The sequence below is a fragment of the Camelus ferus genome, chromosome 34 (genome assembly GCF_009834535.1).
Source record: "Camelus ferus isolate YT-003-E chromosome 34, BCGSAC_Cfer_1.0, whole genome shotgun sequence".
NCBI classification, from domain to species: domain Eukaryota; kingdom Metazoa; phylum Chordata; class Mammalia; order Artiodactyla; family Camelidae; genus Camelus; species Camelus ferus.
The window spans coordinates 5,115,201-5,141,346 of record NC_045729.1 but is presented as its reverse complement, the minus strand read 5'-3'; the positions used below and the strand labels follow the sequence as shown (position 1 = coordinate 5,141,346).

The window sequence follows — 26,146 nt, the reverse complement described above, 5'->3', positions numbered from 1 at the left end:
GGAAACAGCGACAAACACAACACAGTCCCTGGCTTTAAGAAGGTAGTGGTGAAGGGGGGAGATGGGGGGAGGGTAGTGAGGGCACCATCAAGAAACAAGCAATTTCAGGGTCATGTGGTAAGAGACTGAGGAGTGGTCTGGACCACCGTTCGAGGTTAGGAAGCTGTAAGGAGTCTGGGTGAAACACAGAGTGGGGAAAGAAGCAGGGGGAAAGAAGGAGAAGACAGGTGGGGCTGGATAATAAGGAAACGTATATTCAGAAGTCCCTGATTTATTCCTGCCAATATACATACCTACTTGTTTGTGACAAGATGTTTTTGTCCCTTGGACTTCCTCATGAAAGGATTTCCTGACACTTGGCCCTTAATGGATCTGACCCACTGACAAGCTTCTTCTGGCCTAAACTGTAGTCACAACTGTGTTCCATGGGCCTTATCTGAGCATGAAGCAACTGTCTTCCCAGCATCTCATCTTATGAGGCGGTGTTCCCTGGTGGGCCCATGTGGGAAATGCTGGTCGACATAAAATATTTCTCAAGCTTAGCAATATGATTCCACTGACGCGCGCGCGCACACAAACACACACACACACACACACACACACACACAAAGAGTTCCAGAGAAATAAATTTATCCCCAGGAACTGCAGTTGTGAACCTGGTTTCAATTGCATGGCTCACCAGAGGGATACAGGTTTAGTCGAACTAATCAGTCACCACTTCAGCAATCTCCCAGTCAAGTTATTTATCCCAGTGACGAGCTGACCAGTAATGAAGACACTGTCATCTCTTCCTGCAAATTATTCAATGCAGTTCATAACATATATGATTAGAAATGTGTCTGTATCATACCTATTCTCTCTGCCTAGCTTAGAAAAAGAGATGTCCCCCTAACCTTGAAGCAGAAGTCACAAAGAGAGAGAGAAAGAGAGATTGGGAGATGCTATGCTGTTGGCCTTGAAAACAGATGAGGCCACAAGCCAAGGAGTGCAGGTGGCACCTAGAGGCTGGAAAAGGTAAGGAAATGGATTCTCCCCCACAGCCTCCAGAAGGAACACTGTCCACACCTTGATTTTAGGATTTCTGGCCTCTAGACGTGTAAGATAACATATTCTTTGTTTTTTGTTTGTTTTTTTGCTTTGTTTAGGTTTTTTTTGCCACTAACTTGTTTATAGCTAGCAGTAGTAACACATACAATGCATCTCCAGGTACTGTCCCCCCTTGTTCATTCTCACTGCTCTCCACAAACATCTCTCCCCCTTGAGATTCTCCTCTTGAATGCATCTTCTCAGATTATTTCCTTGAAAATCAAATCAGATTATGTCACAGGGCTTGAAGTGCACGGATACTCACTCATCCTAGTGAGGTTACTTTCAGGGACTATAATTAGAAACCAGAAATAAGCGTTGTTTACAAATCCTGCCAAGGATATTTGGTGTGATCTCAGGAAGGCTTAACAGGGATGTGATTATAGCTAAGAAAGCTCAAAACAAATTGTACCATATGCTGAAGAAAGAATGCGTTAACCACAAGGGGCTGAGGTGGAGAAGAGATTTTTCTGGGTTTATCCAGGCTGGACAGAGGTAAATTCACTGACTCTGGCAGCCACCAGTAAGGCACACTCTGGTTTGGACGTGGGGGTACCTCACCCAGTACCTGGATCTTCGTAAGTGCTTCTAACTAAAAAGCAGACACAGTTTTTCATTGTATATTTCATTCTGATTTAAATGCTGGTCACATGAAAGCTGGTTGTCGTGAGTCAGTCAACTTGCTCACCCCTAGATGCTTGATAAAATGGAGGGCTGGACCCTCCTGGTGACCAACAGAAACTAGATTAAGGTTCTTCTATTCGGTAAGAGCCTGAGTCCTAGGTTAACAATAGCCACCCTCCTGCCTGTTATCACTCACCCCTATTTCAAAACCTCCATAAAAGAGGGATGACCATCACAGCAAAAAAAAAGGGGCGTGAAGATCTTAGAAGGAAAGAGAGGTGAGCACTGGCAGACGCCACAGAGAGCACAAGACGGGGACTGAATTTTTCCACTCAATTTGGCAATGAGGTGGCGACTGATGTGCAGTGGAGTGAGAGGCTGACCAGGGAATGAGAGCTTAGGAAATGTTAACTTTAAGGCTGGAAAACTCCTCTGAGGATCCAGGCCCTGTAGTGTCATCTTTAAAAAATTTCCCTCGGGTTTTACAGTTGAATCACAGAGAACCCTTCTCGTCCCCAAATCCTCCAAATGTTGATGAGCCACATCTGAGTCTTACCATCTCTCTCTCCTCAGCTCACCTCTGAGGTAGAGGAACTAATGAGCTGTGTAATAATGAAACGTCAAAAACCAAGAGGAATAACCAAAGGCCTACAAATCCGAACTCCAAACAACACAAATCACGCCCTGAGTAAGACGACCAGTAACAAGTTGTGCTTCAAATTTAACATCCCTGTTCTGATGATAAAAAACAAACGAGTGTCTGGAGAATCCACAGGGACATTTTATAATTGGAATGCTTCCTGGTATCCCATCCATAATCCTCACCCCATCTCCCTCCAAATTTATAGCTGTTCCCGAGTTGTGGGCAAGTGTGAGCACAAGTCTGGACCAAAGACTGGAGTCTGTCCAGTGGCTAGAGTAATTGTATGCCGTAAAAAAGAGGTGGAATAGTGAAAACCACGGGCACATCTGCGTTTCCATATGAAAGCGCTGCTCTCCCTCCTTGACCGTTTGCTATATTTAAAGGTAGGTGGGGTGGGGGGAGCAGTTTTCTGAATCTGAGCCCAGCTCTTTCTAAACTTGGTTACTCACGTCTGATTCATTCGCTGTGTTTTTCGTCTCCTGTCTCTGTCACTGCCTGCTGCTGAGAAGGGGGTCGCTGAATCACTGCCACTCCAGATGAAAAGCAATTCAAACCCAGTCCTGAGGGGGATGGAAGGCCTTTTTTTTTTTTTTTTTTTTTTTTTTTTTTTTTTGCGTCTGCGGAAAAAGCCTCCTACTTTCCGGGGTGACCGTGAAGGACAGTTTTGCAAGTCTCACCCCCGGGCTATGGAAGGTTTTGCTCTGTGAGCGTCAGCGAGGCACCAGTCATCTCACCATTTCTGGCTTTCGTGTCCACGGGCCGTGGCGGGCCGGGCGGCGCGGGGGCCGCGCCCGGGGGGTCGTGGGGGGGCGCCGCGGGCCCAGGCGGCCCCGCCGCGCTCCCCGCCGCTTTAAAAGCTCCCACAATGCAGCGCTGGCGTCCCAGTTCCGTTACAATGTCTCTCCCGGCGCCGGCGAACCGGCGAGGCGCGGGCGGGGGAGCCGGGCGGCGGCGGCTGTAACCCGAGCGCCCGGCCGAGGGGGGCGCCCCCGCGCCGCCGCTCTCGCGCGCTCAGCCCGCGGCCCGGCGAAGGGGCGGAGCCGCTCGGCCGCCCGGCCCGGCCCCCAGCCCGGCCCCCCGCCCAGAGGCACCGGCCGCGGGAGCGAGGCAGCCGCGGAGTCCGCCTCCCGCGCTCGCCCGGCGCCCCGCACCGCTCCCGGCGCCCCGCTTCTCCCCGAGCCTCACTCGCCCGCCCGCCCGCCAGCGGCATCGGCGCGGCGCTGGGGGGCGGCTCTGGCCGGCGGCGCCGCGGCTGCCCGCGCACTCACACACCCCGGCACCCCCGCCCGGGGCGTCCGCGCTCACCTAGCGCCCGCCCGGAGGTGCGCGGAGAGGGCGCGCCGGGGAGCCGGGGCCTCCCGCCGGTGCCTCCCGCCGGTGCCGGGCGCGCGGCCCGCGGAGCGCCGGGGAGCGAGGCGCGCGGGGCTGTGCGACCGGGGACCGACGCTGGGCGGCCGCCGGGCTCCCGGCGCCGCCGCGTCCCCAGCGCCCCGGCCCGCCCCGCGGGGCGGCCTGCGGGGGCGGTGCAGTTGCGAAACTGAGTAAGTATTAACTTTACTGGGCGGCCGCGATCTCGGCAGCGTCCGGGACCCCTCCCTCCTCCTCCCGGAGCCTGCGGGCTCCCCCTTCCCCGCCCCTCTCTGTGCACCTCGGGTTTCTCCGCCCTATCTGCCCCCACCCGGCTCCCGCCGCGGGCTCCCGCTTCCTCGGGTTCACCTTTTCCCCGCTGTCTCCCCTTTGCGCGTTCTCCCTGCCGCACACCCGCGCCTGCACTGAGAGTACGGGCTGGTTCCCAGCCTCTCTGTTTCCTCCCAGTGTCCTTGGCCAGGGAGTTTAGAGGCCACTTTTGTTGGGAAGAGAAATGTGTGTCTGGCTTCTTTAATATTTTCCTCTCCAGATGGAAATCGGATGCTCGCTTTGCCGAGCGGCGGTTTGGTGAACGCTTATTTTCTCCTATGGAAAAAAAAAAAAGATTGGTTTACAGGTTTTTAAATATTTGAACCTTCAACCTTCCTCCGTCCCTATTCTCCCCTGTCGCCAACCCGTCTGGGGAAGGGAATCCAAAGGAAGGGACCTTAAAAGTAATTCCGTTTTGCAAGCTAGAAACTTTGAGAGGGCACGTTTCAGAAAGCTTATTTAAGATGAACTTAAAGGGACATGGGCTTTGAATGTGGGTCTTCGTGTGGCACAGGGTCTGACACGCCGAGTACCTGGGTTCCTATTCGAGTATTGCGTTGTTATTTTAGCATCGTAGAGCCGCCTGGTGTTGCTAAACCTCTACTTTCTCAGCATCAAATGGCATCTTGAGCAGAGCAAGCTCTGGAATAATTGCGGATCAGTGTTGCCCCCATCTTTAGGGATTTAGAAGAGAAATAGATGCAGAGCACGTTTGATAGCTGACTTAAATCCATCAGGTTAGCCCTTTCAATGCATCAAAGCACTGCGTTAAAAAAATTCCTCCAGCTTGGTGACAGCGAGGACTAATATTTATGGGTTTTCCAATATAATGTGGCTCAGCAATTCTTCATTAGAACTGTTTTGGTCTCAGGAAGCACCTTTAAATATATATAGATCTCAGATTTTCAGTCGGTTGAATTAACCACTGATACTCGTAGGAGGCCCCAGGTAGTCTCCCCCCCCCCTTTTCTTTCTTCTTTTCTTTCTTTTTTTCTTAAGTCTTTCATCGTTGGATTGCCAGGAGTTGGCGATCATGGTGTGAAGGAACAGAATTATGGGACCCTTTCTCAATGGATTTTCCGCATCCTATCCTTTTCCCCGGGGGAGGCAGTAGTGAATGCCAGCTAGCCCTCTGCAGGGAGAGGTGCCGGCGGACACAGGAAGCAGAATGGAGAGCTATCGTTTTTGGAAGATGGTTTGTGAGATTTTTATCTTTTAGCTGGCATATTAACTGTACTTTTAATTCTGTGTATCCCCATAGGGAGTTCTCCGAAAACCATAAACAGTACATGTGACCATATCCCACTTTAAGAAGACTGAACATAATTTGGTGACTGTTTTGAAGGATCAGACCCAACAAAAATATAATTTGTAATGCAGATGGGAAAACCTTTCAAAAATCTCTTCCTCATTTTGTCTCCTTTTAAGAGTCTCAAGCTGGTACTCTTAATAGGCACATTTAGCAGTAATGGGTTGAATTCTTTCTAGGCTCATTGATAAAGCCTAATTTGGGGGCTTCAGTAGCTGAAGGAGGACATCTGAGAGCGGAGAGGGAGGAAATCCTGGAACTGTGCAGATGAGAAAGGCATTTCAGTTTGCTGAAGTGTCAACATGCTGCAGAAAAGCAGTCAAAAAGGAGAGAGAATGCTAAAGTTGTTTTTAGGGTGCATAATTACTGAACTTGGCATTTGGTTGAGATATTTAGGAATTGCAGATTTTAAGTTCTATGAGGTTTTGGTATCATTTCTTTTTGCCTAGTATTTTTATTAAGCATTCTTTTTTTTAGTGTGAGTCTCAATGCTTGGCTTTTGTAATCTCTGTACTGGGTGGTTTGCATTTATTTTTGACTTGAATTCCTTGGTCATTTTGAAAAATGATGAGTTTTTCAGTTTCTTACTCATTTGATGCATCTGATGTTGATGTATGCACTAAATTGAGTAAAAATAAAGTCTGGTGTAGAATGTTGTTGCTCTTTTCTTTAGGGTTGATTCCTGGCATAATGGCTTTTTTGCTCGTTTATTGTAAAACATTCAGGTCCTAGAGATCATTGCAAAACTCTTTGCAGGTAGAAGTAGAGTGGGGATGGGAATGGGATAGGAAAACATTATGCATCATAAATCTGAGGCTTTGGATTTAAAAAATAATGTATCTCCTGTTTACTCTCCTCAGATGCTAGCTTGCTCCAACCCTAAATAGATTTCAAAATTCAACGTGTAGAGAGAGTTTCCAGGAGCTCTGTATAGTGGAAAGACTGCTTACCCCACAGCCAGCCAGACAGACTCAGGAGGCAAGTGTGACTTTGTCACTCCCAGCCAAGGGAGCTTGCCATGCTACTTCAAGCTCCGTGATCTACCATTTGCTTTCTGTAAAATGGAGACATTACTACTAGAAGTGGTGCTGTGACAAGTAGAACACCTAATATAGTGCCTGGCACGTCTTAGCCAGTAACAGTAAGTGGTGGCACCTCTGACTTCTCCAGAACTGAGCTCTTGATTGATACTCAGCCTTTCAGACTGTTCCTCCTCTGTGTTTCATCTCATCCATCTAATGAGTGGCCGAGGCCAGAAAGCTGGAGTTACCTTCCACTCTCTCCTGTTCTGTCACCCCCACCCAACCAATTTGTCACAAAGTCCTGACTACTTTTCTGGCAAAATCTCTTTCAAACCTGTCTGGTTTTTAGTCTCCACTGTGCTGCCATCTTCATTCGAGCCACCGGCATCTTCCCCACTGCAGAGGCCTCCTGAACACACTCTGCCCCTCCACCCCACCCCCATGCCCTCTTCCCACTAGCAGCCAGAAGGAGAAGAAAGAAGTCACTTGCTGTCTAAAGTCCTTAAAGCTCTTATTCTTGGTATAAAATATCAAATCTTCAGTATTCCCACAAGGTCCTCCATCTTCATCTCTTTCCAGCTGCACTGTCCAGTTCTCCAGCAGACTCACCTCCAGGCCCCTGCTGCTGGTCTCTTTCAGGACCACCTCCCTGAGTAATTTCTTGTCCTTGGGTGCTGGTTCAGATATGCTCTATAAAGGTCTTCTCTGAGGAGGCCACCCTTACCGTCATGTGACTTTAGAACCCCTTTATTGTCTCCGTCATAGCACAGTTATCTTTTCCTGCTTAATATTTATCACACTTAATAATTATGTGCTATTTGTTTAATGTTTCTCTCTTGCCCTTGAGGGCAGAAATAATACCCAGTTTATTCACCCAGTGCCTGCTATATATAATAGATGCTCAATAAATAGTTACTGTTGTAATGAAAAAGATCGTCGTATGCATTTTGTATTTATAAATTGATTGCCTTCTTTATCACTGTTAAATCTACTTTTCACAACAGAAGAGCCAGACTGGCTGTCTCCAGTGTTCCTTCTTTGTTGGTTTTATGTATAATATGAAATGACCTTTACAGATAACCAGTAAAATTAATACCGTGGGACTCTGGAAAGTTCGTAGTAATAAATTGAGACACGTTTTAATTAGTGTCACCCTTGTGATTTTTCTGTTGTAGATAATCCCTTTTCTAAGCACATCATTAAAGGAACTGCGGTTTTTTCATCAGCACAGGATTACTGAAAGAAAAAAAAAAAACCTGACTATGTCATATTATTTTGCACGTGTCCTATAATAACATGTTAGTCAGCAGCTTTTGATTGCTCAGTGCTAAAATTCAAAGGACAGAAGGGAGAAAGGAGAGGTAGAGTTCTCAGGATGTTTATTCCTGTCCAGATGCTGACGTGACTTGCATCGATAACTAGATTATCACTTGACCATTTAGTTAAGGTAGAGACGTAGTTGTTTAAAAACGGGAGCCACCTAGAGGTCTGGAAGTTCTTTTTCCCTCTCTCACTAAATCATTCCTTGTTTTAGCCAAAAAAGTCTCATGACTTTCCAAAGCCAAGGCTTAAAGCTTTATTTTTGTCATGTGGTTGCTCTTTACAAAATGTTAGTTTGATGCACCATAACCCTGCAGTACTTTTGTCTTTATTGTTAACGTTTCTGGCCTCTGCTTCTTAAATAATCAGCCACATTTTCTTTTGACTTGTTTTTTAGGACTTTAGTTTCATCTTAGAATTTTCCCTCACACTCTTGGACTCTAGTAATTCCACTTCTTTTCTAGTTTTGTATCTTGTAGGTCACTAAGTATACTTGGGAGTTAATTGCAGTTAATTGTAGGATTTTATTTCTTTACACTCAACCTCTGGGTTTCCCCAAAATGTTATATCTGTTTGTGGTTTGGATCCTGAGTTTTTGTTAGCCAGAAACTGAGCACCCTCAGGTTGGGAGAGCAGAGCAGGGAGGATTAAAGCATTTTTAAGCTCCTGCTATGTGCCAGGCTCTGGGCTACGTGCTCTCACAAAAGAGGATTGAATAGTTCACCTGGTCAAAATCATAAAAAGGAACCTTAAGTTTTCTGTACATTTCCTTCTCTAAAGGAAATTGTTCCTGTTCCCTCATTTCCTCACCTTTTTTTTTCTAATCAGACAGGCATGACAAGGAGAGATGTCCTTTCTAGCCAGACCCTTTACCTTACCTTGATGCTTTTTTAGATCTGCCTTTTCTTGTGTGAAAGTGCTGGGAGTGGGGCCAGAGGGGGCACACCATGTGATTTGCCTCTGCGGGAGGCCTCTGTGCCCCAGGACACTTGCATCACGAGTAGCCACCACTGCTGGAGAAGAAAGTTTAATTTGCTCCTTCATGTATACATGTTTACTGGCTACTTTGGGTGACCTTGAATAAGTTGCCTGGAGGTTTTTAGCACCAATAATATTTATTACCTATTTATTTCACAGCCTTGCCATAGGATTTAGAAGACTTACTTTTTGGCAATTTTTTTGTCACATTCAGCTGTATCACAAATCTCATTACCATTAACTCCAGTGCTGTCCAAGTTTTATGCATTAAGAAAAATATTTTCTTACTCAGTAGCATATGTTTTATTCTTTGTTTTGATAAAACATCAGATATAAACACAGGTTGTAACAAGAGGAGAGCTGTGATAATTTTCCACCAGGTTTTATTCACATGGGTGATATATTTTGTCACTCTTGTTAACTGCCATTGACTTTTGAGTGCTAAATCATGTTTATCTGTAGTTCTAGTAATTCTGTTGTGGAAGATCACTTAAAGTTAAATTATTCTTCCAGATATAAGTATATATGTTGGAAAACTTACGGTGCTCTTAATGGATAGTTACTGGACAGAAAAGTAAGATCTTACTCTTTTTTTTTAAACATTTTTTATTGAGTTATAGTCATTTTACAATGTTGTGTCAAATTCCAGTGTAGAGCACAATTTTTCAGTTATACATGAACATACATACATTTGTTGTCACATTTTTTTTCGCTGTGAGCTACCACAAGATCTTGTATATATTTCCCTGTGGTAAGATCTTACTCTTATTTTTGCTTAAAATATTTGAATAGATCTATCATCTCTGAAACCCTACTGTAGAAATACTATGGAAAGATAGGTTTGGAATATTTTGAAATGTTTAAGGCAGAATTTGGCTATTTCTAAAGTAAGTTCTAATACCTGATGCCATTAAACGTTAGGAAACCTAAAGTTGCTTATTTGTGCTATATTTCCTCCTTTTTTTTTTTTTTTTTTTGCTGTAGAATGACTTCATCCCCTTACATTTCTTTTGCTTGAACAGCTTTATTGAGATATAATAATATGCAGTAAACTGCATACATTTAAGTGTACAATTTGATAACTTTGATTTTTGTATAAAATACGAAATCATCAATCACCACGATCAAGATAATGCACAAACCTATTCCCCTCCTCAGATTTCCCCAATCCTCTTTGTAATCCTTCCCCTTTCCATCCCACCCTCCCCACAAACCGCAGCTTTGCTTTCTATCTCTATAGAGTAGTTTGCATTTTCTAGAATTTTAAATGAATGGAATTGTGTAGTGTGTACTCTTTAGGGTCTGGCTTCTTTCCCTCAGAATAACTATTTGGAGAGTCATTCATGTTGCTGTACATAGGAGTAGTGCATTCCTTCTCATGGCTGAGTAATATTCCCTTGCATAATTATCCATCAGTTTATTTCTGTACCTGTTGATGGACATTTGAGTTGTTTCCAGTTTCTGGCCGTTCGAAGTAAAGCTGCTCTGCGCATTTGCATTCAGTCTTTTGTGGACATATACTTTCATTTATCTTGGGTAATTGCCTAGAATTGGAATGGCTGGATCATGGTAGGCATATATTTAACTTTTTCAGAAACTGCCAAACTGTTTTCCAAAGTGGTTATACTGCGTATTACTTCCCTCCCAGCAGTGGATGAGCATGCTAGTTCCTTCACATCCTTGCCAACACCTAGTATGGTCAATTTTTAAAATTTTAGTCATTCATGGTATTTTGTTGTGATTTTAATTTATATTTCCCTAAAGACCAATGATGCTGAGCATCTTTCTGTGTTTTTTTGTTACCTTTCTTTATATCTTCTTTGCTAAAGGGTGTCTGTTCAAGTCTTTGGCCCATGTTTTTATTGGGTTGGTGGTTTTCTTATTATTGAATCTTGAGAGTTCTTTACATATTTTAGATAAGTCCTTTATTATATGCTTTGCAAAGATTTTCTCCCAGTTTGTAGTTTGTCCTTTCATTCTTTTCACAGTAACTTTTGAAGAGAAATTTTTAATTTTGATGAGGCCTGACTTACGGATTTATTCTTTTATACTCTGTGCTTTTCATGTCCTGTTTAAGAAATCTTTGCTTGAACCAAGGTCATAAAGATTTCCTCCAATGTTTTCTTCTAGAAGTCTTACAGTTTTAAATACTACATTTAAGTGTATGATCCATTTTAAGTTATTTTTTAAGAAAATAGAGTTTATTTTTTAGAGCAATTTTAGGTTGACAGCAAAATTGATAAGGTACAGAGATTTCCCATATATTCCCCACTCCCACACATGCATAGCCTCCTCCATTTTCAGCATCGTCAGAGTGGTGCATTTGTTGCTGTCAAACCCACATTGACAAATCATCATCACCCAGAGTCCGTGGTTTACATTAGGGTTCACTCTTGTGTATGTTCTGTGTGTTTGGACAAATGTATAATGACATGTGTCCACCATTATAGCATCATCGTACACAGAGCATCATACAGTTGCACTGCCCTAAAAATTCTCTATGCTCTGCCTATTCATCCCTCCCTCTCACCTAACCCCTGGCAACCAAACAAGTAATCTTTTTGCTGTCTCCATAGTTTTGCCTTTTTGTGAATGTCATATCGATGAGATCTTAATAGTGTATAGCCTCTCAGATTGACTCTTCCACTTAGTAATAGGCATTTATGTTTTCTCCATGTTTTTTCATAGCTTGACAGCTTATTTTTAGCCCCGGATAATATTCCATTGTCTGGATGTACCACAGTTTGTTCATTCACTTACTGAAGGACATCTTGGTTGCTTTCAAGTTTTGGCAGTTACAAATAAAGCTACAATAAACATCCATATGCAGGTTTTTGTGTGGACATAACTCTTCATCTCCTTTGGGTAAATACCAAGGAGGGCAAACGCTGGATTGTACGGTAAGAGTACGTTTACTTCTGTAAGAAACCACCAAATTGTCTTCCAAAGTGACTGTACCATTTTGCGTCCCCACCAGCAATGAACAAAAGTTCCTGTTGATCTGCAGTCCTCGTCAATATTTGGTGTTGTCAGTGGTTTAGATTTTGGCCTTTCTAATAAGTGTGTAGTAGTATCTCATTATTTTAATTTGCATTTCCCTGATGATGTGTGATGTGGGGTATCTTTTCATATGTGTATTTGCCATCTGTATGTCTTTGGCAAAGTGTTAAGGTGTTTGGCTCATTGAGTTAATTTTTTATATTGGGTGAGTTATGGATTGAAGTTCATTTTCTGCATATGGAAATGTATTTGTCCCAGCACTGTTTGTTAGAAAGGCTCTTCTTTCTCTATTGAATTGCCTTTGTATCTGTGTTTAAAATCAATTGTCTATTATATCTCTTTTTATTGTATTAATTGACATTCATAACTGGATTATATAAACTAAAAGTAAAACAACTATTTCTGGTACTTTGTAATAAATGTGCTTTTGTCATGTTTGGTAACATTTCTCATTTCCTTACAGTAGTCTTTATGGAAGCCTTTCCTACTCAAACATTCCTTCCCCCTCTTTTCCTTTCTCTTTTTGCCATTTGCTGTGTATCATAATAATAAAGTCTGGTGGTCGGGGGACATACGCTATTTATCCCTTTACATTTCAGTTATCTTTCCTGTTAGTGGCAGTTATTTTACTGTTTTCTCTCCTTGAAAATCTCTGAACCTAGATCATGCCCTCCATTTTAATTTGTCTAGTCTCGACGGTCTGTCTCTTACACTCTTTTGAGTAATGACATATAGTATATACTGGCAAGGGTGCCCACTTCAGTGAAAAGCCTGGCTGAACCTGGGTAGCCTTAGAGAAATCATGACACTCGCTCAGCCTCAAGTTTCCTGATCTTTAAATGGAGCTACTGATTTATCACTCAGGGCTGCTTTGTAGTAAAAGAGATGTTTGTATGTGTCCGTATAGGGAAATAAACGTACAGGAAATGTCTTAGTGAAGTGTTAACACCTTTCCCCCTTCTCCAACTGCAGTGAGGGAGTCTGCATCTCAAGGGAGTCTGAGCAGGCCTCCGGGCTCTTTGGAGAGGACCATACCCCCTCATCCACAGCCTGTCCACACCCAGTGGTCCGCGGGCCCCTGAGTTAGAACACTGTCAGTGCAGGTCACCCAAGGCGGGAGAGGAGCATTTGCTAGTTGATGTGGAAGACCCTCCTCGTCCTGCACGGGCTGGAGTCACCTATCTCCAAGGCCTTTCTCCATCTGTAATCATTTCTCTCTGTTGAATTTCAGTCTCACCTTCCCTTGGCTCCTTACCCTCAGCCGGGTAAGAGTATATTCAAGTCTCTCTTGACATTGCCACTCCTTCCAGCTGTCTCCTTTCTCAGCCAGCTTCTTCCAGGGGTTGTCTGTGCTTAGTGCTTCTACCCCATCACCTGCCAGCTCACTCCCCAGAGGTACCTTTTCTTGCCACAGGCACCAATATCTTAATTACCCAAATCAGTGGAAGCTTTTCACCCCAATATAACCAAAGCTTTTTGTAGCATGTTTGCACTGTTGAGCCGTCTCCTTTGGTCTTGAAACTTCTCCTTCTTGGCTTCCTTGTTGCCACTCACTCTTTCTTTCTTTCTTCACTCATTCATTTATTCATTCGGAAATGAACTGCATGCCCTTCCACGCATGGAGCTGTAACAGAACAAAACACACAAAACCCTGGTTATCACGGAAAGTGCACTCTACTTGGGGAGCTAGACAATAAATGAATGAACAATTTTACATTCTTTATACAATGATAAATGTTTTGGAGGAAAAAATATAGCGAGGTGAAAGAATTAAAATGCAGGGGTGGGAGTGGAGGTGTTAATAGAACTGGAAGGGCAGGAAGTCGTCACTTAGGAGGGCACATTTGTGTAGAGACGTTCATGAGGCGAACAAGCCAGCTTTGTAGTTGTCTGGAGGAAGGACACCATAGGTAGAGGGGACAGTGAGGACAGAGGCAGGGGGCAGTTACAGGAGATGAGGTAAAAGAGGTAGTGGGGGCCCCTGTACTAGGGTCTTATTGGCTGTGACAAGGATCTTGGTTTTCACTCTTGAGTGAGAAGACAGTTGAGGGTCTTGAACAGAGGAACAAATGAATTAGAGTGACGTGGAGTAGTAGGCAAGATCATGCACTCGGGAGCTGGCTGTCTGGGTTAAAAGCCCAGCCTTACACTTCCTGGCTCTGTGACCACGGGATAGTCCAGTAACTTCTCTGTGCCTCATCAGTAAAATGGGGACAGAATGATACCTTTTTCCCAGTGTTGTTGTGAGGATTCAATGAGCAGATATGTGTAAAGAACAAAGCATGGCAGATAGTAAGTACTACAAAAGTGCTTATTAAGTAAAATTAACAAAATTGAAAAGATTCACTTTGCTGCCATGTGGAAAGGGCTTACAAGGGGAAATAAGAATAGAAGCTGGAAGCCAAGACATAGAACCAGCCTAAGTGTTCATCAGTGGATGAATGGATAAAGAAAATGTGATGGATATGTACAATGGAATATTATTCTGCCAGAAAAAGAAGGAAATCCAGTCGTTTGGGACAACATGGATGGACCCTGAGGGCATTACGCTGAGTGAGGTAAGTTAGACAGAGAAAGACAAATACTATATGGTCTTACTTGTATGTGCAATCTTAAAAAAACATGACACTGAACTCATAAATCCAAAGAACAGATTGGTGGTGGCCACAGGCAAGGGTTAGGGTGGAGAGGTAGGGAGGAGGGTGAAATGGATGAAAGGGGTCAGAAGGTACAAACTTCTAACTCCTGGGGATGCCATGTACAGCATGGTAACTTAATAAAAAGCGGGGTGGGGGGGAAGAGAATAGAAGCAGGAAGACCAGTTAGGAAATGATTGCAGTAATTCACGCAAGAAATGGGTTAGATGAGGTGCTCGCAGTAGAGGCAGGGAGAGTGGCCACATACTGCTGCATTTTGGAAATGGGGATGGCCTGTTGGCTGGAGGGTGAGATCTGCTTTTCCTCCCATCTCTGATCTTTCAGACCAAGCCTTCTTTGCTGCCTCCTTCTCTCCTTTTTGACCAGAGGTTCTCAAACAGGAGTACCATTTGGAAGGAGATGGGGCATGTTTTGGTTGTCCCAGGGTCTAGGTTGTGAGTATTTCTGGTGGTTAGTGGGTAGGGCTGCACAAGGGGTGCTCAGAAGCCTGCATGGTGAAGGTTTGTTCCTTGTACTTTGCCAGTAGCATCCCATGTGGGAAATGCTGCTTGAGACCTTCTTCCCACCTTCCCTCACTGCCCCGGGCCCAGGGCTTCTTAACTATGGTCCTTCATGGGCAGCCTATGAGCGCCTAGAATATTTTCCAAATACTGTTTGTTCATGTGCTGTGCACTCTGACTGGCAGACTCCTCCCCACTGGACCATGTAGCAGTTCCTCAGGGTCACCGTGTCTTCCAACTTCTTCCTTTATTTCCCACCTGGGTTCGTGGCATCATTATCCACTTGTTCCTAATCTTGCCTCTCCTGTGTCACCTCACCTTGACTCACTCATCCAGTCCTGATTTTACCTCCTGGACAGTTGAGGAAGTTCTGCTTCTCCATCATTCACTACTCGAATTTAGCATCTCTCATGTAGACTGTCGCCACTTGTCTGGTCTTCCTGCCTGACACCCATCTTCTGCGTGTCTCCAAATGAGCTTTTGGAGGCACAGATGTCACTGACTTGCTGAGAACTCAACCCTGTCACTACCTGCGAGGCTGAGCTGTGACCCTGTGGTAGCACACAGGACCTCTGAAATCTGGCGCTCGTCCCCTGCCCCAGGGCTGCCCGGCCTGCCTGGCTGCCTGGCTGCCCTCCAGCTCTACCCCCTCATCCATCCTCGTGTGCCAGGCTCTAGCAGAACTAAATTAATAAGCTGTTTTATGCGTTGATGCTGAAACATCTAAATGTGCTACTTGATCATATGAAAAAAATGGTTCAGCTTCTCCCTTACCTACCAAAATGCTCTGCAGCTCTAAAACCCAGCCTGGGGCTAACCTCTCTTCCTGAAGGAGGTGCCCACTCCCTTAGGAGTCCGTCTTGCCTTCTTTCTCTACCAGGTGCATGTATGTTTCTCTTCTTCCTTCGCGTTGTAATTTCGGAAGCTCTCGACTTCAAACAGGTGAGCCTCTGAAAGGCCCTTCTTAAGCTCATTTGTTCACAGGTTCAGACTGACTCAGAAGACTCTTAAGCTTACAGTCCCCTGATCCAGTTCAAGGAGTGGAAGTTGGTTCTTTGAGGCTTTGTGACCAGCTCTGCCCTTGCTGCTGCTGTTCTCTGCGGCGTCTCTTTCTCAAGTGGAGCAGCTTTGTCTGCATTAAAAATCTCTCGAGGCAGGTGGCTCCTTCATGGTCTCTTTGGAGTCCTGGGGTGCCCTTCAGTAGCCCCTGGTGTCCAGGTCCACTCCTCACCTCGTGACTGGCAGGGGCCTCGGTGGACTCAGCTCTGGCTGCACTCAGCCTTTCTGTTCTAGAACAATTTCCTGGCCTCCAGAACTAACATTGGGCCAAGTTTCCACCTTTGGCGCTGATCGTCCTGTAGCATTCAGAGTGGAAAAACTTCTGCAAGATCTCTCTTCTCTGGCTGATTATCACTGCTGGGTTAGAATAGGTGATAGGTCAGCTTTTTTCACCCTCACCCCATTCAGCCTTTGCCCTCCAGCGTCTTCCCAATCTTCATTCCATGTGCAAAAGGGGAAAAAAAGAGAACAATATTTTTCACCATTCTCAGCTATTTTTATTAGCTCTGCTTTTGTTTCTGTCATAATTGTGTGTCTCTTTTCTATTAGCACTTTAAACATGTACTGTACTTCCACATTATCAGACATAATGGGGTTAATAATGTTTGTAAAAGTACTTAAAACATATTTTAAATTCAGCAAACACCTTCATTCACAGACTCACAAACAAGAAGCCCCCACCCAGGCCGAGTTTTCAGAGTTTGGCTCCCGGGGTGGTGTTTGTTCCCATTTGCACAGCTGTGATTTGAAAGCTCAGGAGTGGAGCCGTTGGGATTTGCTTCAGTCACCTTTCCTGAAAGCAGGATCCGTGTTTAATTATTCACCAACTGTAAGCTCTTTGATGGGAGGAACTCATCCGATTCTCATTAGATCTTGGGACTTGGAGCTGTTAGTCGCTGGATGAATTCAGTGCGCTGGCCCCTATCCATGCCGAACGGCCCCCGAGCGTTTCGCTGGGCAGACTGGAGGAGTAGTTGGAATACCGCTGACTGAAACATCCATGTTGCATGGATGACCGAGGTGATACCAAAGTCAAGGTTGGTAGGAGTGAATGGCTTCTGAAAGCACTTCAACAAATAGTAAGTACCTACTCTGTTCAGAAGTAGAGTTCCGTGGAGGGTCCAAGGAAGGGTGCTGTGGGTCTGTGGTTTCGAGAAGCTTATTGTTGAGCAATGAGGATGTGATAAGTAGAGGAATGATTACATGTGGCAGAGCATGCTGTAATATAAATGTTGTATGTGTATATGTATATAAAACAGTGAGAAGAGAGCATGGCTGAATGACTTAAAGGGTGAAAGTATTCACTACTGCAGTATTGGAAACATCTAAGTGGTTGATAGCAGGGCACTGATTCAGGCACCAGATAGGCTGTTACACAGCCATTAAAAGTATTTATGAAGAATTTACAGTAATCTGGGTAAATGCATATGCTTTTTTGTTAGCTGAAATGACAGAATATAAACTTATGTATATACAGTGTGATCATAATTAAAAAAAATTTTTTTTAAACAAGAATACCAAGAATAAAGGGAAAAAAAACACCAGGAAGAAAACACAACAAGATATAAACATTGCATCTGACTTCAAGTATATTATGTATATGTGTGCATATCTCTGTGTGTGTGTATATCTGTGTACAGTTGTGTGTACATATATACACACATATCATAAATTACACTTCATTGAATTCCCACACACTAAACCTACCCATGCAACAAGTGCCCAGATTGAGAAATAGAATATTATCCCCACAAAGCTTCTCATGCTCCTAACTTCTAATGGCATTGCAGGTTTTTGACTATTTTTGTTCCTTATATAAAAGAAATCATACAACATGTGCTCTTTAGTGTCAGCATCGTGTGATTCATCCGTATTGTGTATAGTTTTGTAGATTGTTCATTCTTATTATTTGTTATAGATGACTTTTAATCTTACTCTTTTATCTTTTCCTGTTTTCCCATATTTTCTATAAGGAGCATGTATTCTATAATCAGAAAAAGGTAGCATTGGTTTTTTAAGATAGGCAAAGGCAAGTTTATTTGTAAAGTGCCTGGGCAGATTCAGTTGGCCACTTAGGTTAGGCTGTGGGACGTGTGAAGGAGAATTGAGAATACAGATTGGGGTTGTCCTGCCCTGCGATGCGAACTCAGTGTCAGGAGACCCCGATTCTGTCTGTTTTATATTTAATAGTCATGGAACTGTGGACACATCCTTGGATAACTTTAACCCTCTGTTTGCTCACCCATCAGTCAGCTGGGTGTGATAGTATCTTCCTTAGAAACTGGTTGTGAGGATTAACTTGAGATAATGTAAGGAATCTTTGGGATGATCTACCAGATGGTGAGGTCCTTCACTTAAAACTTGGAGTTAGAGAGGATGGATGCTCAGGGAGGGAACTCTTGTCCAGTTGCCATTGATTTTCCCTATGAAGTGAGGGATAAGGGTTATTTGCAAGTGAAAGCTTTGGGGTGGGGGGTGGGGGTGTTCCAGCACAGCAGGGAAGCTTTGGGACAGGCAGCCCTGCGGGTTCCAGAGAAAATGGCGGGAGAGTTCAGCAGTGTTGAGAGCCCAGCCCAGGTGGGAGCATAAACATGCACATACATAGTGTGTTGAGTTTTCCTCCAGAAGATGTGTCTAACATGTTTCATTTGGGCTCATGTTAAACGGATTCTTTCTGATCATTCAAGTCGGGAGATAGAAAAGGGGAGGAGGAGAAGAGCCCAGTGACACATAAGTCGTGGCTGATCTACACAGAGAGCACCCTGTTTAAAGGAAGCCTCTAGTTTAAAATGGGAGTGCCGTGAAGTCCATGGTGATTTGGAATTTAGGCGCTTTTTTCCTAAGGGTATTTACACTAAAAGGAAGGGTTGAGATTTTAGTCTAGTCCACAAAAGTCTACAAAACAGGCAGGGAACTTTACTATTGCAGGCGTACCTCAGGGATATTGTGGGTCTGGTTCCAGACCACTGCAATAAAGCAAGTCATATGAACTTTTTGGTTTCCCAGTGCATTTAATGTTATGTTTACACTATACTGTAGTCTATTACAGTGTGCAGTAGCATTATGTCTGAAATAACAGTGTACATACCTTAATTTAAAAATGCTTTGTTTTTTAAAAAATGCTAACCATCATCTGAGCCTTCAGCGAGTTGTAGTTTTTTTGCTGGTTGGAGGGTCTTGCCTCCATGTCGAAGGTTGCTGACTGATGAGGGTGGTGGCTGCTGAAGTCTGGGGCGGCTGTAGCAATTTCTTAAAATAAGACAGCAATGAAGTTTGCTTCATTGATTGACTCTTCCTTTCACGAATGATTTCTCTGTAGCAAGCAGTGTTCTTCGTTAGCATTTTACCCACAGTAGAGCTTCTTTCAAAATTGGAGTCAGACCCTGCCACTGCTTTAGCAACTAAGTGTGGGTACTAATCTAAGTTCTTTGTGGTCATTTCAACAATCTTAACAGCATCTTCACTAGGAGTTAGATTCCATCTCAAGAAATCACTTTCTTTGCTCATCCTTAACAAGCAGCGTCTCATCCATTCAAGTTTGGTCACGAGATTGCAGCAGTACAGTTACATCTTCAGGCTCCACTCCTAATTTTAGTTCTCTTGCTATTTCCACCACATCTGCAGTTATTTCCTCCTCTGAAGCTTTGAATCCCTCAAAGTCATTTATGAGGCTTAGAAACCAACTTCTTCCAGACTCCTGTGATTGGCTGTTTTGACATCTTCGCATGAATCATGAATGTTCTTAATGGTATCCAGAATTCCTTTCCAGAAGGTTTTCAATTTGCTTTGCTCAGATTCATCAGAGGAATCACTATCTGTGGGAGCTATAACCATATGAAATGTATTTCTTAAATTATAAGACTTGAAAATTGAAATTGCTCATTTATCTGTGAACTGCAGAATGGACGTTGTGTTAGCAGGCATGAACAAACCACGTGAATCTCATTGTACCTCTGCATCAGAGGTCTTAGGTGACCAGGTGCATGTCAGTGAGTATATGTTTATAGGAATATTTTTTTCCTGAGCAATAGATCTCAACAGTGGGCTGAAAATATTCAATAAACCATATTGTCAACAGATGTGCTGTCATCATCTGTGCTTTGTTGTTCCATTGATAGAGCACAGGCAGAGCAGTCAGCCTACTTCTGAAGGGCCCTAGGATTGTCAGAATAGTACTTGAGCCTTGGCTTCCGCTTCAGGTCACCAGCTGCATTAGTCCCTAACAAGAGAGTCAGCCTGTCCTTTAAAGCTTTGAAGCCAGATGTTGACTTCTCCTCTCTAACTGTGAAAGTCCTAGATGGCATCTTCTTCCAGTAGAAGACGGCTTAGTCTGCATTTAAATCTGCTGTCAAGTGTAGCCACTTTCACGAGTTATCTGAGCTGGGTCTTCGGGACAACTTGCTGCAGCTCCAACATCAGCACTGGCTGCTTCACCTTGCACTTGGATGTTACCGAGATGGCTTCTTTCCTTCAACCTCGTGAACCAGCCTCTGCTGGCCCGCAGCTGTTCTCCTGCAGCTTCCTCACCTCTCTGCGCCTTCACAGAATTAAAGGGAGCTAGGGCCTTGCTCCGGATTAAGCTCTGGCTTAAGAGAATGCGTGGCCTATTTGATCTTCTGTCCAGACCACTGCACCTTTCTCCATGTCAGCACTGAGGCTGTTTTCCTTTCTTATCATTTCTCTGTTCACTGGAGTAGCACTTCCAATTTCTCTGAAGAACTTTTCCTTTGCATTGGCAATTTTGCTAACTGTTTGGCCTCACAGTCCTGCTTTTGGGCCTAGCTCAGCTTTCAACATGCCCTCCTCACCGAGCTTAATCATTCCTCACTTTTGATTTAAAGTGAGAGACAGTCAGCTTTTCCTTTCACTTGACTTCTCGGGGGCCGTTGTAGGGTTACTAACTGGCCTGATTTCAGTGTTCTTGTGTGTCAGGAAATAGGCCCACGGAGAGGGAGAGAAACGGGAACAGCCAGGGGTGGGACTTGCAGAACACACAGGTTTATGGGTTAAGTTCTCTGTCTTTTATGAGTGGGGTTCATGGCACCCCCAGAACAATTAGGACAGTAACATCGAAGATCACTAATCACAGATCATCGTGACAAATACAATGAAAGAGTTGGAAATAGTATGAGAATTACATAAATGTGACACACAGACACAAAGGAAGCAAATGCTGCTGGAAGAAAACGGCACCAATAGACTTGCTCAACACAGGATTGCCGCAAACCTTCAATTTGTGAAATGTGCATTATCTGTGTAGCTCAGTAACATGAAGGGCTGTAAGACAAAGTATGTCTGTGTTACAGTTTTAACTGTTTTAGGTCCTTTCAAATAGAATAGGGCCTGAAGGGCCAGCCTGGACCCCTCTTCGTGGACAGTACTGTCTCTATGGGGTAGCGCTCAGGAGCGGTGACAAGTGCCGGGGAGGCACTCCAGCTTGTGTGCGTCTTCCAAGGAAGGTGAGCAGGCCTCCTGAACCCAGTTTGCCAGGGTAGCTGTTTGTGGATAAATGAGGCTGGTCGATTGTGAGGCACCTTTGCTGTACTGATCCCTTCAGACAGCATCTGCCGAGTACCTGTGGGCTGGATCTGCAAATGTGAAGAGAGCCAGCCTTATCTTCCAGATCCTTTTTATCTGGGCTGGGCATTTAGAGAAGAAATTTTTGGAATGTGATAAAGGATAAAAAGGAGATGCAGGCTCCTGGGGTGGAGTTGGTAGTGAGTGCTGTCCGAAGGGTGTTCCTAAGTCTGCCTGAGGAATTCAGGGGAGGCTTAAGAGGAAAGTTCACTCTTGAGCTAAGACTCGAGGGTGAAAAGGCATTTTCTCCTGCGTGTACTCGGCCCAGAGAGCAGGAGGCACACAGGCCCAGCATGGTCTGCTGGAAAACTGCAAATACTCTTGGTGTCACTAAAGTTAGATGTGGACAGTGCGGTGGGGGGATGGCAGGAGCCATAGAAGCCATGTTCCCCCCGAGGGAAAGGCTATCCCATTGTCCTAAAGTTTGTTGAGCTTTTATGTTGATAGCAACATCGGTCATGAGAAACACAGTTTTCCCGTCTCTGTCCTGAATTAAGAATTCTCCCTCTTCAGATTTTACGTTAGGAAATGCTGACATGGCGTCAGAATCAGCTGGGGCTAGGTGTCTTCCAGATCGGTGTACTGGAATCACCTTACTTTTATTCACTCCACAAATATTGTTGTAGCACGTGCTAAATCAAAGGAATTCTACTTGCACTGGATGGTAGGAAAGGCCTCTGCCTTTCAGGAAGCTTACAGTCAAGCTAGCAAAGCAAAACTTGAACTTTAAAAAGCCCTGTTATGGAAGTTAAGATAATAGCAAGAGGAAAGAGGACAGGCTGTTCCTTACGACTGTGGGAAGCAGGTTAGTCTGTTTAGAAGACCACTTTGACCAAGGACCAACGGACCAAAAAGATAGGACTGGTTGACAGTGGTCTGAAGGTGGGGCCAGGTGATGGGCAACACAGCCAGAGGGCCAGGGTGGAGGCCAGCCCAGGAGCACGGGTGTGCAGAGTATCCAGAGTCACTCAGCCTGGGATGTGTTGCTGAGAGTGAAGAGAAACGGGGCTGAAAATGGGGCTGGGCCCTGTGGCAAGGGTCTTATATGATGCACTGAGGAATTTGGACTTTATTCCAAGCTTTCACGAGCAAGGCTTCTACTGGTCTTCCTCTCTGAGCTGGGCCATCGCTGTCTCCACTCTCCCTTCCACCTGCTGTGTTCAAAACAATACACCCGGTCCTGACCATGTGACAGGGACTCCCTGGCTTTGCACAGATTCCCAGGAAAGTTATGATTTGGGCCTAGAGTCTTAGGACACTTCCCAAGTCACAGCTGAACCCCTCAGCGGAGAGTCTCCTCACCTTGGCTTCTTGCAGTGTACTGTTGAGTTTTTCAATCACTTGTGTGTCCATTATATAATTTGACTGTTCACAGTTATTGGAAATAATCAGATCAGACAGTTTATAGTTAGGGAAGTCAGCTCAGAAAACCTCAGTGAATAGCCCAGGGTCATTCAGCAGCAGGCGTTTGAGGTGAGATTAGAAATAGTGACTTCCTGCCCCTGTTTGGTCCAGGGTTCCTTCCATCAGGTCGTTGTGCCGTGGCCTTCCACTCGAGTGGTGCTGACTGCCAATGAGTGCATGCCCGCCGTGTTGTTATGGCATCGCTGAGATGTTCACACGGATTCATCCCTGTTGGATGTGACCTAAGTTTTGAAATGACTGACATTATGGGTTACATCTGTAATCATCCCACAGACCGAATCTAACTGGCTTATGTGGGAGTCTGCCTATAACCATCTTGTTATTTATTTTTCCTCTATTTATGGAACAGCCTAACTTCTTAGTAAGCCTCTTTGATTCAGCTGATAATTTTGATCTTTTTTTCCTGGAAAGAATCCACCCAAATCATTGGAGTTTTTATTTTTGACCTCATACATTTAGCAGGAAAATTGATTTCCACCTTTCAGATACTCAGCAAGCCAACAAAGTTAAGTGCATATTAATTTTGTGAATCATTTTTAAGCAATGTGGCTTGCCAAGTTAAGTGTGTAACTTAAAATATTTGTAAAACAAAAAAATTTGAGACTCTTGCTTTATGAATATATTCTGATTTTGTCGAGAGCAACAGAGTTGGCCTTTTAAAAGTCACGATTCAGAACCACTAGGTTGTGAGGCAGCTATAGTATGGGCAGATACTAATTTTTATAATTAAGGATCACGGACATCAAATACTAACCTATAGGATCCTACAGCGATGTGGTGGTGTTGACTCTGGGAGAGACTTGGGAGGTTGTTGTACCAGGTTCTCTTTCTGAAGCGCAGTCCCTGAAGAACAGAAGTGAAAGGTCACGAGGTCAGCGGTAGGGTGTGGGAATAGAATTGGTGGCACTCCTCTGCTCCGCCTCGGCAGCTCCCTGTTAGCAGGAGGATCAGGCCGAAACTCTTCGGCCTGGCCCCTCTGTCTCTGAGGGGAGTGTGGGAAATGAGGCATTTATTTCCTCAAGTCCGGTAACAAAGGCACAGGAGAAAACATAGATAAAAGTAGGTACTTGTGTATCGGTGCTGAGTGAATGCGATCTGATGGCATCATATTAATGACAGTAAGTTTCAAGCCTGTCTCAGAAATGAAGATAGAGCTTCTCTAACATCCTATTGAAAAAAAAAAAAAAAAGACTCTAGTTGAATATGCCAAGGCTTCTGAGCTTCCGATAGAAAGAGCTGACCTGGAACACTTTTTTTAACTCTAAGGTCAAATCAAGTTATTTTTAAGCTCCTAAATAAATGGCTGGGACTAGGCCTGAATATAATAGCCGTATATACCTGGAAGTCAGAATGGCCAACCTCACCTGTCCAGTAAGAGCACCTGCAGTGCGGCCACAGAACCTCCATGTTCCCTCCTTCCTATCTTCACTAATTCTTACTTAATATGAATGATCTGTGTCCCATGTATGATTATATTAGTAGTGACACTGTTAATGAAAAGTAAGTATTGCTTATCTTACTTCCAGTCCAGAACGTTTTAGATTTTAGACAGAAACGTGAGTGTGCGCATGTGTTTGGTGGGCAGGGGGTCCAAAAGCAACAGAATGAGGGTCTTAAAAACCAGGCATGTGGATAAAATTAACATCCAGGAAAGAGCCAGGACAACAGCCAGGCCAGCATCCTTCAATTTCAAAAAATAGTCAGTAAGGTTGTAGTAACATTGTACATGATGATGGTGCCTTATAGTTTTCAGATTATCTTCACATCTTTTAAATTATGTGATTGCTACTGCAAACCTGTGAGAATGGCAGGCTAAAGCATCATTCACATTCTCCATGTCAAGTTAAGTCGTGGAAAGACTGTGCGTTGTCTAATATAACAGGGATCCAGAACATTCGTGCACAGTCAGTTTGGTCTTGCCCAGCTCCTAGGCGTCTTTCTGAGGGAGCAGATGGATAGTGGTATCTACCAGGGAAGCTGGAAGCACCGGGGGGAGGGGGTCCCTCTTCTCTCACAACCTCTATCAGGTTAGAATGAAAGCAAATTTCGACTGAACTATGACACGTACAGATAATTTTTAGATAAACGTTTACTGGCAAGTAGCACAAAATGGTTGATAGAACCTGGCTTATAAACTTGTTGAAGGCAGCTCTGGTCTTTGTGTTTTTAGGGGTTCTGGTACACCTTTCAGGGCATACTCACAGCAGACAGCAGCATGGCAGATAAGGACTCTTGGCCTTTTGGTTACCATCAGAGCTTCAGGCTTCACCAGATCATTACACCCTGTTCATTCAAGGGTGGAAGAGTCTCTGAAACATTTAGCAAGCTCACTTACTTGAATCCTTTAATTTCACCAGTGTGGTCCTGTTTCTAACATTTATCATGCTAATTTGCAAGCTACTCATTGCACCAAAGAAAATCCATCCAGTACGTAATGAGCCAAGTGTCCTCAAAGCATTTGCCTCTGGAGTGTGGGCTTCCTGATGGGAGCCAACTGGATCCACCCCAGACAGTGCCCTCCTACTCCCGAACCTCAACAGTGTCACAGAGTATCACGCGCTGTTTATGCTGAAATGGTTCAAAAAGTAAGTATCTCGGCTGTTGAGAGATCTTGGGGGTTACATTATTGTTTGGGTATTCTATTTAATAAAATAGAGAAGTGTGCTTGTTAGCACATTAATTTGATTACAGAATAGTCTTGACAGAATGTGGAAGGTGGGTTTGTGGTGGTATTATCTGTGCCCACATTTGTGCAGCGTGCATGGAGCATGTGTGTGTTGTACCTGCTTAGTGCCTGTTTGCATTGTACCAACATCATACAGCCTGAGGCCTGAGGGGATCTCCGGGGTAGTCTTCTAAGAAGGAATGAGGGCTAAAGATTTAAACATTTCTTATTACTACTGAGGTAAAGCTAAGATTTTGACACCCACCCAAATGTACAAACACTTGAAACAAGCTTCAGCTTGGTGAATGCTGTGTGCAAATATTTACACATTCAGGTATGTGGTAGATGCGGTTTGGTGGTTAAACTTGATGTAGATGATTTGGGGGGCTGGGTTGGAATATATTACCTGTGGAATAAATGTGAGACGATGGCATGCGTGTATTTTTTTTTCCTAAACTTTAATTTCAATTTAACCTATATGTAGCTGTAGTCTCTAGCTATCCCCAAAGACAGAAGTGTGTTGAATTTTCTGCTTACCAGCAGGCGGTGGTAGTTGACACTTGTGGTAGCAGGTGAAGAGCAGTTAATAGATGAGCTTGTCCTG

At 44.3% G+C, this 26,146-nt stretch overlaps 2 protein-coding genes across 17 annotated transcripts in view; one reads left to right on the top strand and one right to left on the bottom strand.

Annotated features, from left to right (window-relative positions):
* Positions 1 to 4,270, bottom strand: part of LMNTD1 (lamin tail domain containing 1) — a 312,291-nt gene extending 308,021 nt beyond the window's left edge. For 11 of the 15 annotated variants that reach the window (XM_032473201.1, XM_032473202.1, XM_032473203.1 and 8 more), the window contains exon 1: positions 2,803 to 2,932. The gene's annotated coding sequence lies outside the window, so the exon portion shown is untranslated. Of the gene's footprint in view, positions 1 to 2,802; positions 2,933 to 3,087; positions 3,209 to 3,658; positions 3,790 to 4,069 lie in introns of those variants that run through there. The other 4 variants (XM_032473196.1, XM_032473194.1, XM_032473195.1 and 1 more) reach the window with 4 other exon arrangements.
* Positions 3,354 to 26,146, top strand: part of RASSF8 (Ras association domain family member 8) — a 96,176-nt gene continuing 73,383 nt past the window's right edge. For both annotated transcript variants that reach the window (XM_032473213.1, XM_032473212.1), the window contains exon 1: positions 3,354 to 3,894. The gene's annotated coding sequence lies outside the window, so the exon portion shown is untranslated. The remainder of the gene's footprint in view (positions 3,895 to 26,146) is intronic.